The 21,085-nt window shown below is 36.6% G+C and overlaps 1 long non-coding RNA gene across 2 annotated transcripts in view; it reads left to right on the plus strand.

The window, feature by feature from the left end:
* The window catches only part of LOC139591273 (uncharacterized), a 232,737-nt gene that overhangs the window by 70,589 nt on the left and 141,063 nt on the right, over positions 1 to 21,085 (plus strand). The gene's annotated exons all lie outside the window — the stretch shown is intronic.

A 21,085-nucleotide genomic window follows, 5' to 3' on the forward strand; every position in this document is an offset into this window, starting at 1 on the left:
GAAAATTCTACAGAGAATTCATCTGCATAGCAACAATCAGTAATAGGTATTGCTGTCCCACCAAAATAGTGCTAAAAACCTTTTAATTTTGTGTTAAAGGTTTTATCCTTAGAATATTTGTCACTCATGTCATGCCACAGACCAGAAAGGTTTTTGCTTCCTAAGTCATGTTTTTATATATGTAAGTCATGTTTTTATGTAAAATCAGGATGTCAAATGTTCATCACCAAGCTTCTGTCAAATGTTTAAACAGTTCATCACAAAATAACAGTCGTAACCCATAATTAACTGTCTAAATTATACTCTCCTGCTGAAAAAAAAGAGGTCTCCATAGCACAAAGAGGACATTTACTGAATTCCTTTCAGCAGTTTCAAAACTGTATTGGTCTTGACAGTCAAAATTATCACACCTAAATAGACTTCATTATTTTTTGCTTGCAAACTAAGACTGCTGCTCTAGATAGACACATATAAACATTTTTCTGAAGAGACTAATGCTGAAGTAAAGTAAAGCAATGCTAGAATCCTCTTAATATGTCAAGGAAAACAAAATAAAACAATAAACTTAACACCAACTCTCTTTCCTAGAATGCTTCCCCTTGTAGGTAAGGAAAGATATCTTTATTTCATGATTATTCACCTTTTTTTTTAGTCTATGTATAAGGTAGAGCCATTTAGTTATTTAGCCCTGCAGGGAACAGGAAAGATACCAGTAGTGATTACTTTTTCTTAGATTTTGTTAGAAATTCACCTGAACATCTTCAAAAATCTTCCTTCAATATTTTCTTACTTGCTCTTTCATTAAAAGCAGTCTTTTGACAAGGTTAGCATCCTATCAGGCTTTTAAGCTGATGTCTGCTACCTAGTAGATCATGAAGTTTTGTAGTTTCACTTTTTTATTTATTTAAAGTTCAATATTATTAAGTTTTCTGCCTCAAAATATCAGGCAAAAAGATTGTCTGTAGATATCTACACAAGTCTTTGAAGATTCCACTTTTTGCCTCTGGCTTGGAGTCTTAATACCTCCTTAAACATTTAATCCCTGGGTGTAACTGCCCCTTTATGACACAGGAATAGTATTAGGTTTTTATCTTCCTCCTTTACAAAACAGGTTGCTGTGAACATAAATTAAGACTGCCAACTGACTACTGCTCACATACTGGAGCTCTGTATAGTGCACCCAGCCAAATAAGATCAGCATGTAAAACAAATACCACACCCTGCCACCTCTAATCACTTGTTGAATAAGGTGTCCCAGAAAGACTGGCATTTATTCTTCAGTTCAGTGCCAAAAAAACCCTCAGATAAAAAACCACCCAGAAGTTTCTATGCTTTTCAAAGTCAAAAGTTTAAACTTAAGACTCCAAGCCCAAAGAATTCATTTGTACTTGAAAATGGACACCTAGGATTGCTCCTGCTGAACATGTGCCACTAAGACTTTCGCCTCTAGCAGAAATAGTGAAAGGATTGGAGGAAAAAAAGAAAATATCTTTACACATAGCAAAGATTTGCAGCAGGGTATTCTATTCAGTGCCACATATGGCACTTGCATTTTCACTGCTGGGTATATTTTATTTACAGCTCTGATTTCTTTTGCTGTCTCTTTTCCTTTTGAGTTCAAAGTACTTTCATTTTCTTGTGTGCTCTATCCTTAGCCAAAAAGACTTTTCTAACAGAGCATTGTGGGGAGTGGAAGGGAATCACCCAATGCTGACAGCCCATTCAGGATTGGTTAAGCTTGTGTAACTAAAGTAGGTATATCTGATGGTCTTCCTATCTTTTCCTTCTAGTTAATTAAACCAGCCTGTTGTGCTCTTGAATGTGGGAAACTTCAGGATAAAATGGTGAGGTAATGGTGCGATATTAAAGTTGTGAACTTTCTGTCAGAGTGAATTTTCTGTAATTATTCAAACATCAGGAGAATTAATTTACCTCATCCTTGAGTCTGTTTGTTTCCTGCTCATTTTTCTGTGAGAAAACCACTTCAGTTCCTTAGTTCCTGCTGTGCTCTGTTACTCTATTTATACTATGTATAAATACAAAGAAGTATTTTTCTATTTGGGGGCAGGGGGGAGATCCTCTACAGAAAGAACAATAGGGCAGGTCCTTTATATCCAAACAAGCACAAGTTACAACTACACCCGTTTAAAATCCTGAGATTTCATTGTCCGAATTGACATCCCACAGACAAACAAAAAAAAAACCTCTCTAAAGCTATGAAATATTTTCAGACTTGTTTAGATTTTGAGAAGTTTAACTCCTCCATATATAGAATTGAGTCAGATTTAATAATAAAAATAGTTACAAAGACAAAAATTAATAAGTGTAATTTGTTTCATGCTTTTTAAAATTAAGCTCAATTTGATCTTGATATAGATGAAATTAATATTTTTGGTCACTAAAATTTGCACTTATTAATGATCTTCACATGACAAAATTATTCCTTTCTCCTATAGACCAACATCAGCACTGCTGGGCCATTCTTTCCCTTCTTCGAGGCCTTTTGTTGAAAACTCTTCAAACATATTACAAAAAATTAGTGTTCTGAATTTGATCAGATACAAGGCTCATGACTTACCCCCTGACTACATACAGCTTTAAGAAGTGGTAACTTAAAAAATGTGAGGTTTTCATCCCAATCCAGGATAAAAATCACAGGTAGAAGTGGGAAAAATCAAGGCTGAACTTTTGCATTTGAAGAAGTTTTTTGACTTTTGACTACTACTACTACTACTACTATCACTACTACCACTACTACTGCTGATGCCCACCTACTGTCATTTGAATTTTAACAAAGCACGACTGCTATACCTAAATATATACCTTCATAAAAGGTATATATATATATAATATATATATATACACACCTTATATATATATATATATATATGTATATATATATACACCTTAGACTGCTATACTTAAATATATACCTTCATAAAAGGAAAAGAACTATACTAAAAAGTAACAAGGACAAGTGGTGTGTTCTGTGATGAAAGGTATTCTATGTACTTTGTGTCTCATGAGAAGAAACTAATTTCAATACATAATTTTAATTTTTTTGTTGGACTAACCTGTTTTTACTGTGCAGAACCACATGAAAACCCATTGAAATTAATGAAAATGTATGGAAAAGCCATCTGGCTTTAAACAATGTGGTTAATCCAGAACTTGGATCTCATATAAGGAAAATTAAAGAAGTTGACTGATATGTTAGTCTTCTTGCATAGTTTTACTTTGCTTTTTTAAATTAATATGCTGAATGCAGTGCTTCAGAGAGTAGAATAATCAGGAGACTGGAACTGTAGTGTGAAATACATTATGATTTACAAGGCACTGTTAGGGAAGAAAGAATGATTCATGCTTTCAAAGACTGCCTACTGCATCCCCAGAACTACAGCTACAAAGTACTCACTTCTGTGAAAAATTCTTCCTTCTCTGTTATATCACTGACAACTACTGGCATTACAGCAGCACCTACAGGACTCAGTCAGGAGTGGAGACCCATTGGGTGGAATGCTTTTCAGGTGTGTAATACCTAGTGAAAAAGAATAAATAGGCTGGACAGACAGAATGGGAAAAAAAGATAGTAGATTGAATTCAGTTCCTCAAGGATAAGTCAGTGAAAGAGCCAAAGCTAGAACCCATCAGTCCTGACTGCATCCACTTGTTCATTAGTTCATGTAGCATTAGATAATGAACATCTATTTGACGCTTCTTATTATGTTAGGTCACATAGTCACATAAATAGCTTAAACCATATTTAAATATCTTTTTTTGGCAGATACATTTATATCCATTTGTGCATAGAGAGCTTTAGAACAACACCTAGTTGTGTGCAGGAATATAATTTCTAAAACATAGATGAAATTGTTTTTCAGCTGTATTTTCCAGTTTCAAAAGAATCCTTGTATTTTCCAAAGGGGACCTGAACTACTTATTGAATTTAAACTATCACCAAATTCCTTAAAAGTAATTTTAAAATTTAGCAGTTTATTGTATATCACTGGAGTGTCTCAGGTACTTGAAATGACATGTAGTTGTCACTGTAAAAAACGAAAACAATATGAATCCAAATAAAACACAAACTCACACCTGTTTTTTCTTGAGCTGCTGCTGCCAACCTGTATGCACAGACAAGATATGTGCAAGTTTGTCAATCTTCAAAAGCATGTCTTTGTTTTTATATAAGAAATTATCCCATCTTGCACATTCCCAAATTACATATCACTTTAAAAGCTGCTAGACTATCACACAGAATTTCACTTCTGTTTTTAAGTTTCTCCCTGACCCAATTACTTAGATTGCCCTAGAAGCTAAATCAATTTCTTGCCATTTCTATGATACTGTCCATCAGCATTTGCCCTATGGAAAAGGTCTGTCAAGGAGTTCTGAAATTGACTCTGCCAAAGCACAAAGTTAAATCCCGTGTTTACATGGTACACTTCTGTGAAAGGCAATAACACCGTGCATGGCTTGCTTTCCAATAGCCTCTGAGCAAGGTGAGTCAGCATTCAGGCTGCTGAAAACAAAAGAGAAGGTGTTCAAAAGAAACTGTACAAAGATGGCTGTTCTCTGATTATGTGCTAGTTTCAAACAAACAAAGCCCCACATCAGGACCATCTTTGGAGACAGTAAGCAAATTACTGTGATTTATGTAGCAGAGTAGTAGAGAGAAGACTGTTGGTCAGGCATAAGAAATATGACACTGATTATGCAAATGATTATGGTTATATTTAATGCTAATACAGTATCTAAATATTGCCAGTCCTGTATATAACATAAGCAGCTTGTCCTAAACCAGGGCACAGGTCTAAAGGGTTATAATTGAGGGTTTAGTTAGAAATGTACAAGTCTTTGGCTTTATCAAATGAACAATTTCAAAGCAATGGAGCACCTGTGGAGCTGCTTTAGGAGTTTATCTCCATATGTGACTGCTTCTTAGCCATTTTACTCATCTGTCCAAAAGTAAATGTCGCCCACCTTCGAGCTGAACTTACCTTGAAGGTGTCCCTCGGAGAGTGATCTACCTGAAGGATACTTGCAATATTGGGAGACCATACTTGAGTTAGCCCACCTGGCCCAGCCTCCAGCAGCATTTTATGCCTTTTTGTAGGCCAATGTGTGCCAAAGTCAATGGTAATCATCACAGCTCCCCCATCTCTGGAATGTATCAATTATGCAATCATCCCCAGAGAGCTTCTTCTGCAATTCCCACTTGGTCATCTTATCTTAGGACAGCTCCCACCTGGAGTGCTTATTTAGGGCATATCATATTGCCCATCAGAGACACTGCCAAGGGGGAGGGAGTGAGGGAGGAGACACAGGAACATCTGACTATCTTTCATCACCATCACAACTGAAAGGTATTAAAACTTTTGGGTTTAACATCGTGCTATGCACTGTTATCATAAACTTCCACTCCACAGCACAGCAAACTTTGGATGTCAAAGAGAAAAATGTCCTATTTAATGAGGAGCTGTTGCACTCAGCTTATTTGACTGATTGTACCTTCTTGCTTATATGCCAAGGCAGCTCTAAAACCAGAGCAACTGCCACATACGACTTTCAAATCAAGGACATTTGCATTTTGGGAACAATCAATTAGTTCATATTCACCTCATAATTTTGTGACTTCTTTATGAAAATGGGTGGCATCACTGACAAAAAGTAATTTAAGAAGAAATATAACCATTAGATATTAAAGAGGGTTTTTTTTTGGTTTTGCTTTTAAAGACTGACATGGTTTATATCTTATTCTAAGTAGGAATTACAGGAAAAATGGCAACATAAAACATCCCATCTCTCAAAATGGAATCTCAACAAATGGTGAAGGCAAACTCTACTTACTTTCCAGAATTACAAGACAATTTTACATCATCATTTTTGTTTTGCACGCCTTTATTTTTTTTATGAGAGGCTTAAACAATAAAGATTTGCCTGATTCTACAATAACTAATTCAGTATGCTATTTCCAAATAAAAATTGTGGTTTTCTATTTTCCTTTTTTTACTGTCACATTCAAATACTTTTTCTAATTATAGCACCTGTACTAGGATAAAATCAAAACAATACTCTTTCTATTGCAATTCTATGGAACACTTATAAAATCAAGTCAATCCTAGGTGAAATGGAGAAAAAGATCCAATGAAAGGCTAAACTTCTGGGTGACAAGGCATTTGAATATACACATTATTTAAAGAATCTTATTTTATTCTTTTTCATGGCATTTAGAGAGGGCAAAAGAGACCTGCACCTTGACAGTGGCTACCACACAAGTGAAACACTTCACAGGTGTTCAGATATATACATTACTTCTTTGGGAGAATCTTTACCACCATCCTTGGCATCTCAAATACATCCCTCCTCACAATGAATGTGTTGTTCAAACAGATACCACATGAGCTCAGTAGAACAAGAACACATGACATGAGTACTTCTGATTTACTAAGAAATGTTATCTCAGCACTCACCCACATCTGCATACATATAAAAGTGCAATGCCTTAATAGGTTCCAAGAATAAACCTGCAATTTTATTGCTCAGTTTAATGACTAAATGTATGAAGTTATAAGGGAATATTCTATTAGTAGATGGAATGGATGGAGAGAGTAGAGATTCAGAAATATTCGTTCCTAAATGCACAGGAGATATTTGTCCCATGACTGACTCTGCCAACAGAGAGAGATGTTTTGCAATCAAAAGAATTGCACTTAAATCCCAGTCTCTAAAATACTGACATTATTCCAGTATTCTTTAAAATATAAGAATAGGACTGAGATCTGTGCAGAGTCTTCTGCTATATATGCAGAGGCACTAAACCTACTATGGTCTTTTCATATGAGAGGCAATATTTCCAGCTGAAAAATACAACAGTAATAAAAAGTAGAGTGAACTCTATCTATATACCAGGTAGATGTAAGTTTTGGTCTACACTTTAGTCAAGTACAGTTCAGAAACAGGTAGTAAAGAGATAAGTGTTCAACTAATAAGTCTACTTCAGCTATGTTTCTCCATTTTAAAATGTGTATAATATAGTTTCTTTTGACCCCATGTCAGATGAATGGGATTCTCCCTTCTGGCAGCTCTCCAGACACTTGGCATACTGCTTGCAAATGGTGCAATGGTGCAATGAACAATGTCCCATGAGATGAAGTGCAATGGTGCACTTCTGCACTTGTGACTGATTCCTTCAATTTTTCCTTTTTGACAGTTTTGATTTTTCAGACCTTTCACAAAGTTCCATGCTCTTCATTGCTCTCTGAGACACATCCCAATCTCTAGAGAGCCAAAAAAAAGCAAAATGATAAAGAAGAAGAAATTCTCATGTCCTGTGGTGAATCTGCAAGCTGAATGCAAGATAACCACAATACAGAACAGATAACAGAGCTAAAACGAAGACATCTATCCTGGCTATACTATTGACTGGCAGACAACTACTCCAGTCTATAAATTTTACCACCAGGATGAGCCCAGTTTGAACCTGCCCTGAATAACGGACAGATTGCACACCAGGTAACTCCCCTTACTTGGAACAGATCCTTCCTAAGTGACTGACAGCATGCTGAATTAATAATAATGAAAAAATTCTAATCCAGGTAGCTACTTAATATTAATTATTACAGACTTTGTATCTCTATAAATCTGTATAAATCTATTAGGCATAAGCACTTTTCCAAGTCTGAGAGTAAGGTCAGACCTAGACACACCTAAGCTCCATAAGGAATTTAGAAAGCAAGAGGGTGCACTCTGAACCTCAGGTCTCAGTGGTAAGGTCTTCCTCATCCTTTTGAATCTGTGGTCATAAAATAAAAGGTAATTTTGTTACAGTTTTCTAAAGACCTGCCTTTATATCCACAAATAGGGAAAACCATAAGAAAAATATTTTCTGGATATCTTTATGATGCTGCAAATGCCTATATGAAATTAGTTCTGTGTATACATAAACATATTTCCAATTAGAAGAATCATTAATTAGAAAACAATTTTAAAATCCTAATCGTAGGGAAAAGGATGAAGCAGTGATTTAAATTTCAAAAATATGTACAATTTTGAAGTGCAATTCTGTTTTCCCTTTTCACCTTGAGCTGATTAAGAAGAACTCCTGAGAATGCAAGTACTGGAACAGAGACAGATAATGAGTTACGTGTTATAATTTAAGAGTGTTGAAGGCGTAGATCTACTGTCTGTCAATATCTTTACTCCAGTCAAAATTATTCCTACTTTGTAAAATTGCACTGCTTGAGAAAACACAGAGTTTATCGAGAGGTAAAATGAATCCTGAGGTTATTTTGTGGGTGTTCCTGCCTCCTCCATTGGGCAGCCTGAGTACAAACTCAAGTTACTAAATCAGTGCCCAAATTTTATGAAGCCTTTCAAAGTGTGCTTAACTGCCTTGCAGCAGGAAGACTTTGTTTCTACTGGCACCCTCAGCAGAAGTACTATATTGCCTTCTGAAAGCCACAAGTTGCACAGAAGGCTGGATATGAAAAAAGTTATCCTTTGCACTTGAGAACAGATCCTCTCCACAGCCAGTGAATCGCTGGAGTTAACTGGCTGTGAAATGGGAAGTTGCAAGAGGGATAAGGGAGTTGGAATTATTTAATCAGCATTTTGCTAACTCAGACATGGAGATCCTGTCACTTCTATTTCAACTATATGATATCCATGGATGATGGCACTGTTGCCCCTGGGCCTCATATCACAATACACTCAGAGCTGTTAGCACTGTCCTCCAAGTTCTAAAATTGGTATAAAATAGGACAAGGGCATATTGGTTTAACAAGAAGAGGTGGGGAATACATGTTTTAACTGTATGCACTGCAAGCAGTAGTCTAAGCAAGGACTACTCAGCATTTGACCAATGAGAATTATATTCTTACTACTTCTGTGTATCTGCAATAGAGAGACCCCAATAAACTAAAATTTGTGTCTGGCAAACAAATCCCTCCATGGTGCAAAGATTGTGCACCAGACTGTGGTCCCAAGACATTTCAAAAAACTGCAACTCCAAGCCAGGTTGAAGCAGATCTGCATAGTAAAGGTGTCACCAGACCTATCAATCATATCACACTTCACAGGCATGATCAGCTATGAAAAGAAGCACACAAAATCCTGGTTTTTGGGCTCTGAAAAAAGTGAATGTGATTTCTGCTAATGAGACCTGCATGAGAGCATTGTCCAGTTACTCCCCCAGCCTAAGTGCTATTGAACAGAAAAGAGTTGTACATTTCAAATATGGAGGTACTTTAAAAAATAAAGGTAAACAGATCTATCTGTGATCTATTTCCTTCTTTTTATTCAACTTTCAAAGATTTCAAAGATTAAAAACAAAGATAGCTGCCTACTGTCCTTTTGGGCATGCAGCAACAGAAGGATTCACTTATGCAATAAATGATAGAAGGAGTTGGAGAAGTAGATGGAGGAAGCTCCAGTTGCACAGAAGTAGTAATTCAGCAGAGAGAAAGACAATGTGTTCCCCTTAAATCTGAGTACAGATTCTTTATTTAAGAGAAATTAACATGCTTTAAAATGTTCTAGTTAAGCAGTTGTATCTTCTAAACTAAATGGATGTAAACATTAGCACGTGTTATTTATATCTGCTTGTCTTTCTAACTAATTTGTTCTATAGAAGCATTTCTCCTGACCTTTAGCCATTGTCTGAACACCTCTCATTGGAATTGGCAGAGCAATTTTTTGGTTGGTACTGTCTAAGATAGACAAAGCAGTAGCCTGAAGCACTTGCTGACCTTTAACTGCCATATTAATATCTATAATTGGAATTGAAAGACCATTTAAGCTGAATATCACCCCAACAAAGAAACCTGAACAATTATGATTATCTCATTAAAGCCATGGACCATATAATCCTCTAGAGAAATGGGGCAAGAGAAAGGGTTCTGAGGATTAGCCCATTAAGGTGATTTTCTCAACCTTTAGCAGTTCTAACAAAGACAACAATCCTAGTTCCTGTTGTTTGAATTAAATATCTGCTTCAAGTAATTTCTAAGTTTATGCTTCAGGATGCCAATAGTCACTGTCTGCAATAAATTAAATTATTCAGAATCATGAACCATTGAACCCTACTTTCAAAGCTGTAACACCAAAGACTCTTACAGTAGCAATTGCCATGTTACACTACATTTTGTTTCAAGAAGTTTCATATGAGACATGCAGTAAAAACTACCTCCTACTCTCTAAGGACATGGAATAACCTAGGAATTTTTTTTTTCTGAAACTTTTTGAGTTGCCAGAGGTTTGTCCAAGTCCTGTCTTCTAATACAGGCTGTGAATACAGCAACTTTACCTATCACACAGTACCATAGCAACACTGGTGGCATAAGTTTTTCTACCTCATAAGCAGGAGTTTTACCTGTGTCAGGTGAAAGTGTCTGATCCCTCAGAAAAGATAAATATGGTTGCTATTTATCAGTGATTACACTCTAATTGCCCCACTGTGTTCCCTACACTCTGCCATTTTCTTTATTTGTGCACATGGATGAGAAAATAATACCTTCTTTTTAACACAGAGTTTGTTCTGCACCGTCCATGGCTTTTAGCTTTTGTTTTGGTTCTCTAGGTGCACTGTATTTCAGGCCCATCAGCTAGATGGGATGGAGTTTTAACAGAGAGTCCCATGCTGAAACAACTCCAAGGAACACTCTGAGAAAGGTTAAGGCACCTGAGGTTGAGTTCTGTGCCTTGGCTCTCTGAGGATCCACATGCTAATTGAGCACGTGGACAAGCAAGCAGAGCTCTTACAGCAACAGATTTGTGTCTCCAACTTTTCCATATGCTTTTGGAAAGTGGCCAGTACATAGCATGGTTTGTGACTTGTGAGCTCTTAATAGCCCAGGCAGCTTCAGGCACTTGCTATTATGAAGATTTAGTACTTCTAAAGAGGTCTTCAATACTGCTGTCTTCAAGCTGACCTGAAGCAGCACGTTTTCCCTTCTTCTGCTCATACACTGCCATCAGCCCTGGAGGGGTGGGAGTCCTACTGGGACTGGGGGATTAATTTTTTTTGTCTGTGAACTACCATTCACTTCTTCCAGCATGTTGTTGTTCTGCAGATTTGACAGGAATATCAGGAAGAGATTAACATGCAGGAACAGAGCTGACCCCATTTACAACTCCAGCTGCCTCAGATCACATCATGTGATGTTCCCTCCAGGACTGCTGACATTTTTTAAGCTCCCTGAGATGTAAGAAGGGTAGGAATGTGTTCAAATAAAACTGGTCACCAGAGACCACACAGAATCATCTAATATAGCCACTACTCCCTGTTCTGGCATCAAACATAAATGGATATGCACTTCTTCTGCCCAAGGGTTATTTCCTTGGTCTTCAGTCTTGGGTCAAGGCAGCTCTGTTGTCTAAAGATTAGATCCAAAAACGGGGGGAAACAAAAGAAGCAAGAAAATAGGCAGGGACTCAGAAGGAGCAAGGGCAGGAAGGGCAGGGACCAAAGCAGGCACTCAGGACAGGAGTCAGAGTAGAAAGATGGAATGAACATTAACACTGGAGCAGAAGCAGGAAAGAAGTCAGTTGTAAGGACTCTAACATGGGCAACCAGATCAGGGGCATGGAAGACATGCTCAAGATAAAAGATTGAGAGTCAGATATAAGTGGGGGGGACAACCTCAACTCAAACCAAAATGAAACCACCATCATTAACCACAGATAAGTTCTTAATTGAAATATGCTGCAGATCATTTAATACCCTCAGGAGTTTACACCAATTTGCCTGTCAGTATCTGTCCATTGTGACTGCTTCAATAACCATCCTGTAGAGACTTCAATTGGAGTTCATGACCTGTTGGATTTAACTTCGCAAAAATCTGGTGCTTTTATACTACTGAAGGAAAAAAGAGAGAAAAAGTAAAGGGAAATGGAAAGGAGGAGAGGAGAGGAGAGGAGAGGAGAGGAGAGGAGAGGAGAGGAGAGGAGAGGAGAGGAGAGGAGAGGAGAGGAGAGGAGAGGAGAGGAGAGGAGAGGAGAGGAGAGGAGAGGAGAGGAGAGGAGAGGAGAGGAGAGGAGAGGAGAGGAGAGGAGAGGAGAGGAGAGGAGAGGCATGTTTTTACAAGTACAGCATAACAAGGCTTAAATTTATCTCGAATAGATTGGAGGAGGTTCTGTGTCTAGCTATCATACATAGGTCTTTTTTAGTAAATTTAGGCTTGTTCTGCTGGTTTCATCATAGATTCATCTTTAGAAGCACTGTAATTTTCAGGAGAAAAAAAGGAATTAGGTATGTTGTATAATAACATAATTTCCAGCTTTTAATGGCAGAGTGATTAATTCATCCAGAGGAGGTGCTACAAGGTGCCACTCTTATTTCAGTGTGTGCATCAACAAGTAACAAGCAAAGTCCAAAGTTACTTCTGGTTTAAGGCTGAATAGGCACTGAAGTTCAAACTAATGCTGAAACTGCTGTGAGCCTGCCAGCCCTGTTTTAGTCGTGCAGAACCACCTCACTTACATGGGTTTGAACTCCATTCCGAGAGCTGTTTGGAGTGAGAGAGTGGAACATGTCAGGCTAGTCCAAGAGTAATGAGGTCTTTTCAGAGTATATGGATTGTTTCTATGCCTGAAGTTAGCTGCAGAGTCACACCCACACTGAAATTTCATTCATAGGAAATCCTTTCCCATTCAGGAAATCCTTTTGCAGTCATCTAGGCTAAACACTTCTCATTAGGTCTGCCTTGTTGTCAATGAGACCAGCAGGATAGAACTCTCACTCTTAACAGTAACTCAAAAAGAGAACTTGTACAGTGATCAATAAGCACTGATTCAGCTCCTAAATCTATGAGAAACTTAAGCCAACAGCTGGAAGCTTGCAATAGAATATGTTTCAGCAGTTTTGATGTTTGTATTGGCACAAGTAAATGTTTGTATTTTCACTTCCACAAGTGTTTATGAAATGGGAATTTTTTTATTTCTACCACCCCACAAATTGGGAATTACACTTCTGGTGGATGCATCACTTCAAAAAAGAGTATACCCATGCAAAACCAAAGTTTTCATGATAGAAAGACATGTCCCCTGATGACATTTCTTTCTACCACAAGTTTGAGACTTGCTCTTGCTGTCCCTATTCTAAAATCCCCTGGATGATCAATATACATAATCACTATGGATTTTGTTTTGATAATAATTAGAAAAATTTACAGCCAATCTAGCATTTTTTACCTGGATTTCCAGTTTCATTAATTTGGATTGAGAAATGAATCAACAATAAATTGGAGTATGAAATATGTGCTGATTTTACAATTTTCTTTCCATTTTGTTTTTTTTACTGTTTCAGTCTCCTTCCTAAACTCAATAGGTTTATATCAGAGATTAATTTGGGCCTCCTCATACTTCAGAAATCACTTTGATAAATGAAGAAGACATTGCATGTGTTTAATTGCTCTATTTTTCCAGATACCTTGGTGGAACCCTTTTTCAAGTGTAAAAGCTTATCCCTAAAGCAAAACACACTTAATGTTAAAAGCATTAAACTTGGGGTTTTTTTTCTCTTTCTTATTTACATCTCCTGAATGTATGGTAAAAAAAACCCTCCCAAATTCAAAACCACACTAAATTTTGTTCTTGTGATATTTAATATTGGTGGGGTGGTATCACTTTAAACACCATTAAATAATAGATCAGAGAGAATAAAAACATTTTCCAGCCCCCTCAAGCTTTTAATCTTTAGGGCTTCCTTGAGGGGAAAATTATTCAAATGCCAAGCTCAGAATTATGCATTCTCTACAGAAAAAAAAAAAAAAAAAGAAAAAAAGAAAAAAAGAAAAAGCCCAGACATTTACTCACAAATATTTACTCACAAATACTATGCAATACATTACAGTTACATTAAGATTAAGGTCCTCAGCTTTTCTGTTCACTAATTTGCCTTCTCACAACTTCCCCAGATACACTCAGAGCCTTTCCCAAGCTCAGAAATCACACTATCTTTCCCAAAGGTGCATTCATCAGTAGACTAAGCTTTCAAGCCGTGTGGCTGCCCTATAGATGCAGCCTGGTAATTAAGGAGAAGACTGATAAGTAATCAACAAGTACAGAATGACACAAGATTAGTGGTCAGCTTTCCAACCAGGTAGAGGTTAAGAAGTACTCTGCCTTTAGGATGGATAGAGGATCTATTTATTCCATTTTTAATGGAGAAGGTGATAGAAAGCTGTAGTCAAAATAAAAATTATCAGCTGCATGGGAAGCTTCAAGGAGGAAAGAAGAGGGGTAGGAGTGTCAACAAGAGCCAGTGGGAAAAAATGTTGCTGTTACTCTATTAAGTGCAGAGGAAAGACTTTTCTTTGAGGCCCCTCTGGAGAGCTGAGGCTCCCCTTTGGACTTGGCTGCTACAGTGAGAGATCTTTACCCTAACCCACACATCAGCTATATGACCATGTATGGCCTTTGAGATGTGAAAATACACATAGAAAAATTGGAAAACACACATGGAAAATACACATGGAAAAAGCAAATAGAACAAAACAAGATGGACCTAGACAGAATTCTTTACCATTGCATTAAAAAGCTGCACTGAAACTCTGCACTGGAAATCTTCCATTAGAAGATACAAAAGTAGTTGAGATACAGTTGGGTTTGCTGTTCAGTGACATTTTCAATTAACAGAGTAAATGAAAAATTTCCTCCTGTTCTTCTTATGCCAGTGAGAACTCTATCCTTAGCTATTGGTTCCCTTTTCTCTACAGCAGTTACTGGTTTGCAATTAATAATCCTCAAGGCAATACGTATCTTTATTACCCTGAGTAACTATCAAGGACTTTATTGTCAGGCACAAAGAATACAGAAACATTCTAACCACTCTACTGGGTCTTCTTGTTTTCAAAGGCAGCAGGTGAAAAATGTCTAACCTGACTCACATTTGTTCATATTTTTTCTTCCTTAATTAATTGGCAAGACAAAACCCTCACATTATCTGATACTAAAAAGTAATCCAATTTTAAAATACTATACACACAATAAAAAATAGTCATATTTTAGAATTAAGTTATTAACAAGAAACACTTGACATATTAATCCTTACTGCAGAAAAGTCATTCACCCCCACACAAATGAATGTGTTGATTAATTGTAAAACAAGTATAATTTCCCTGCATGAAGGTTATACCATAAAAGAGGTTTCATCTGCATCTGAATTACTAGTGCATCACTTAGCACCTCTCTGGTGTCTGGACCATATGGCTTCAATCGACAGCTGATGAAACCAGTAATTGTCCTCTTGCATTAGTCATTGGTTATATTGTTGCTTAGGTTCTTGATGGCAGAAGGAGAAACAACCTCCCTATAATGGTCTTGATAATGCACACTAAAACTGAGCCAAAGCCAAAGCCTCCTCTTAGCTATTATTATAACTGGCCTGGAGGTAGGAAAGCATGCATCAACATGGCTACAAAAAACTGAGCTGCAGTCCAAAGTTATTATTCACTTTTTATGAAAAATGGGATCATACTTACTAATGGAAATATCTGGGAAAATCTTATGTCAGAGGGACTTACACAAGGATTTGTCACTCTCTTTTAACAGAAGAGATTTTTTAATCAATAAGTAGCATATAATGGATATTGAATTATTAACTGTCATCATGAACAACAAAGCTCAGACAAAGTGAAAACTAGGAAAATATCTGGAATTAAATAGTCTGTGGTTTGAGAAATTCTTTCCACCCAACACACACATTTTCAAAACAGAAAACTGAGGTACCAAGACCCTGATACTATTACCCCAAAAAATATGGAATATCAACAAATTAAGTCTTTAAAATGGAAGGCATTAACTCTATGAGGTGTAAAACCACAGTCCAGGGCTCCCCTATGAAAATAATCCTTCTTGTCAGTGCAAAAACCCATATATGTATTTATGTAATGGGTGTACTGTGAAAGTTCCTGAAGAGATGAGCAGTCTGTCTAAGAAATTCTAATTCTATTACTACATTACCCATTCATATCAAAAATGTGATATATATTGTAATCAAGTTCAAGTTCCTGTTTACTAATCTATTACCAATTTATTTTAACAAAATCAAAACAATGAAACATTGCATATTTACAGATTGGTAATTATAAAGTATTTTTAAATAGCTGCTTCTCTTTTCTTTGTTAAAACAATTCAAGGCAGTTCAACTCAAAGCTGCTTTTTTAAATGCATGAACCATACAGAAGCCTGAATTCACCATTTTTCCCTTAGAGTAAGTTCCTTATGAGACTAGCTTTGCTATATGTGCACCTTCCTTATAATGAAGGAGGTGTTGCATTGCATTATGAGAGAAGCAGCCTCACAAAGAAGCTGAAAAAAAAATAAAGCTGAATACATATCATAACGTAAAATTCAATTTACTGTTAAACTGCTTAACTAAGGCAGACTGGACATATCACGCCTACTTCCTCCAACATCTGGAAGTGGAAGGATAAGGAATATGAAAAGGAGGGGAGTTAGAGGATTTTTCTACTAAAATTCCTTGTTTATTTCTCTTTTTCAGTTCAGTTTCCTGCATTGAGTAGTTCCAGGATTTCCTCATATGGAGGTTGCAACCCCATCATTACCATTACTGAAAGTCTTATAGATTATGTCCTAGCTATTATGAGTTTGGATTGGTATTGTAGCTTTCTTAGTCTATTAAATTTCAGCTTGCATAGTTTCACATCACTAGGAATTCCTCATTGCACTGACAAGCGGAATGACCCCTGCTCAAAATACTCTGCTGCCTCCTCTGACAGAAAGAGTGCTGTTCTGTAGACTTCTCACAGAAATAAAAATATAAATTTTCTAAAAAAGTAGTGCTGCTCCAAGGTGGTCAGGAAAGCACTCTAGCAAGCAAATAACATTGTGCCAGATTGTATTTGGCCCTGAAGTCCTGTACTGCTTTAAAAAAATACCAAAGCTTGTGTCTGTTAGTGCAGAAAAGCTCTTAAGAGATCTGAAGATAGGTATTCACCAAGTGGTCCACTGGTAAATTGAAGGCTTTTTGATGTTGATTACTGCATTAACAGGACCAAACACTCAGGGGGCTAGGAAAATAGATTAGTCTCCATAGATATTTCAAATATGCATCCCTGGCTAAGATTTTTTTTTACTAGCAGTAATCTATTGTCATTGATTTTATGACACTGACATCTTCCCTCAGCCTTGGTGTCATAATACCTGGTGTTTTCACATATTTCACAATTCAGAATAGCTGAACACCCTTTGGAAGTCCATTTTAGCAAAAAACACCTTTTCAATAGGACATTTCTTTCCATGCCATGAGTACTTAAATGTTCAGGAGCAAGACACAAAAATACTGAGCGGATCAACTGTCAGAGTAACAAGATCCTTGTTTTCTGCCAGACATGTACTGTGGGATATGTTCTCCCTTTCTATAATCAGATTTTAACAAGTTATAGCTGAACCTTGCCACATGTGAGTATAAGCAAAATCTTCTGCCCTGTCTTCCTTGAATATTTTGACAAGATCATCATCTTGATTTCTCTTACTCTTCCTCTGCTTCTGCCTTCTTTTCTTTCTGAATGCCTCAGGTAGAAGAAGCACATCAGGTTCCACAGGCGAGGAGCATTTCTGTCTTCTGTCAGATGACATTTTGTAACAGTCTATGGCTGGACATATCCCTGGAGGCCTAAAGACCTGGCCACAAGTGAAAACTGACCTGTTCTACCCATAATAACATGCATAAAGCACTTACCTGCACCAGCCTGGTACAACATGACATCTACTGAGCACTTCTGCTTTTGCTTTTTAAATGAAGCATATTCTTCCTTTCCACCTCAACAGTATTTCTGGAAATCACTTTGTTTTGCATACTCTTTTCAAATAGCAATATTTTAATTTATTTTCACTAACTTTAAGCTTTGTCATGCATTACAAGCTGTGTTCTATCTTTCAAACACATTGTCTGCTTTTTGACAAGAATGTAACAGTGTAACATTGATAAATAATACCTAAAACTTAGAGCTGCTTCCAGATCTCAAATAATCAACTCCTTAGATATTCTCACACGCATAATTATTGCCTGATGTTCTCTTCAGTAACCTCTGACAGCTTTGTACTTCTCTTGACTAACAGACAGGAGTTGGAAGCTTAGATTACTGTCCTCAACACCATCAGCCAGATTCTTAAATAAATTCTGAGGTATTTATTCCTTGTGCATCTATGTTTGAGCATCTGTTGTGTAGATACAAAAATAAGGACCTTGGATCAAAAATCATCTGAATTTTGGGAACTTTCAAAGACCTCAAACATTGAACTTAAGGAAAATGCATTCCTGTGTAATTCAAGCCTTTGTGACAATTTTCCAGTCACTGATCTCTACAGTGATTTTCTGACTAGCTCTGTCTAGGACGTAGATCATTCCTAGGCTTCTCTGGCATTTCTTGTTATATTCGTGTGTAAGATAATATAAACCTGCAAGCATAAGCATATGTTACAGAAAGATGGAAAATGGCCTCTGCTGCACATTTTGTTCTGAGAAAGAAAAAGCCACAAAACACAGAACTGAACAAGTCTGTTGTAAGGTCAGTGGTGAGTCTGGGGGGGTCAGAGGTAGGAAGTTTATTCCTTCATAATATTCCTTCATAATACCCTTCATATTCCATTCATAATATGTCAGTATTTTCCTCTCACACTTTTAAATCAAATTATACTAGCTTATAATCTCACATTGTGTAAACATCTTTATAAACTATTTTTTTTTATTGTCTTGGCTCTAGGGAACATTTTATAGAAGAAATTCTTCATTTTATAACTCTGGCAAAATTAAGCAACTCTTGACATGATGAATTAAGACACATTGTGTCTTTCATCTTTTTCTAGAAATATTTAAAAAATAAGTGAAAGTCCAAGAACAATGATTTTTTTTTTTTTAATTTAAAAGACCATATGAATGTTAGGAAAATTTTTCCTATTTTATGTACAGAAAAATGATTCTGATTCTGCATCCAGCCTACTCTGGAAGCAGAAGGGCAGGAGGAACACTATCCCTACACTAACCACTATTCCCCTACCACTAACATTCCTGAATGGGAGAGATGAGAGGGAATGTTTTGTCCTTTTATTGAGAGTGGCAGAGGTTTCTGTATTTTTTTCCTAAGTTTCATATTTACTATCTCGTTAGTGACTGCCACTTTGCAAAGCGGATCAGTGAAGACAAGAACTTAGACTCAATAAACAAAAACTCTGCAAACATCAGTCTTGAAAACTTGTTCATGTGCCAGGACTGAATCTGAACCATCCTTTGGCTGAGGAAGGAGCCCCTAGACTGGAGCCAGCCATAGAGGAGGCTGTTAAAACACACTGCTCCTGTCCACACAGCCTATGCAGCCCTGAGTCAGAAGGACAAAATCCTCTTAATACTCCCTCACTCTTTAAAACCCAAAGCCCAATTCAGTCTTACTTTAAAAGGATGCCAAAGCAAAAGGAGAAGCTACAGATCACTTATTTGAGAAGATGACCAGATTACTAAATACCAAAAAGCATTTTGTGCCTCCAGGCTATGGGTTTTTCTGGTTTAACAGGAGGATGCACAATCCCTTCTCTTTTCCAGGAAGAATATGTGCAGTGTTGGAATTTTCTCAGATTATTTTTGTGTTTTATATTGACTAGCAAAGGAATAGCTATGGAAGGAGATCAGGATATTCTCTTTCCCAAAAAAGGATCACTGAATTTGAGTCACCTAGTTTTACAACTAGATAAAATTGGAGAGCCAAGAATTTTCTTTTTCCCACATGGGGAAAGATTAGTTGGCAAAGAGAGAAGAAAAAATCTGTTCAAATTCTACAGCAGCATACAGTAAAGACAAGATAAGAAGACACTATCAGCCATCAATGTCCAGAATTCTTCTTATGACATTTTTCATAGTGAAAAAGTTAAAATGCATCTCTTAAAGTGGCTCTTTTTGTTTTTAAAACTAATTTAGAAATAAAAATTTTTAGGAGGATTAAATAATTGGAAACTTTCAAGTTTCATTTCAGATTTTATAGAAATACTTAATTGAACTGAGTAAATGTATTAATTTCATTGTCAAATTCTGATTTGACTTGACCTTTACTGATTTTCCAATTTTTTTAGTTCAGTGACAAAAAATTAAAAAAAATAAAATAAAAAGATAAAAAAAGAAAATCTACACACATGGTTCTCTTAGCTCCAGTGAAAAGTCGATATAGTTTTGTTTACTGAAATGTCATAGAAGATAAAGCTTATTAGTTCTCAGACTCCAGACTAACAGCTTCAATTTATTTTCATCACTCTGAATGCAATCCTGAAAAGAATTAACCCCTTGGTGATTAATGGAAAAAAGGAATTATAAATTTGACAACAATTTTTTAAGACTGAGGCCTTTATGTAAATGATTTGTAAGTCTTAAGAGAATATGTGATATTAAAACATGTATTTTTCATTTTCTGTCAAAAGGACCTTTTAAAATAGAAGCCATTAGAGTTCCTTGATTCTGTCTATTGACACTCCATTTTCTAAGGAAAAGATCAGCATTAGTGCAGGATGAGAACTCTTCTAAAACCTCTGAGATTAGTTCTATGTTACCTTCAAGATATGAAGTTTAAATGGACGAGGGTTTTTTGACAGGTGAGTATAACTCGAATTCAAATATCTGCCTGTGCTTGGTTCCTAATTATAACTAAATTTAAAAGCTCATTTTGCTGACTACATGTAGTAGTGTGTACATGACTGCAGGATTAGTTTCTTTCAATTTTGCATAATTATCTCCTTTTTTCCTTTCTTGTCTTGTTATCCCTGCTCCTTAGAATCACCCATACAGTGCTAGAGCATGCAACAGCTCCACATGCCCCTCCCATGAAATAAAATTTCAAGGTAATCTCTTCCATCATAAATAATCCTAAATCTCCTAGTAGCAATTTGTCTTCCTTAAAATTTTATATAGTGGCTAATTTATTCCTTTTTTTCACAAGCAAGGACATCTGCTTCTGTGCTGAGAAAGTAGATTCTTGTCCCATATAAAAGGTCCACTTTGTTATTTTGCTAGTTTTCCCTTTGGAAGGTAGCAGAGATCCAATGATAATAATGTTCTTTTGGTTTTAATATGCTAAATGCC

This window comes from Agelaius tricolor, unplaced genomic scaffold (assembly GCF_023055355.1).
Source record: "Agelaius tricolor isolate 1412-34295 unplaced genomic scaffold, bAgeTri1.0.p SCAF_6, whole genome shotgun sequence".
Classification (NCBI taxonomy): domain Eukaryota; kingdom Metazoa; phylum Chordata; class Aves; order Passeriformes; family Icteridae; genus Agelaius; species Agelaius tricolor.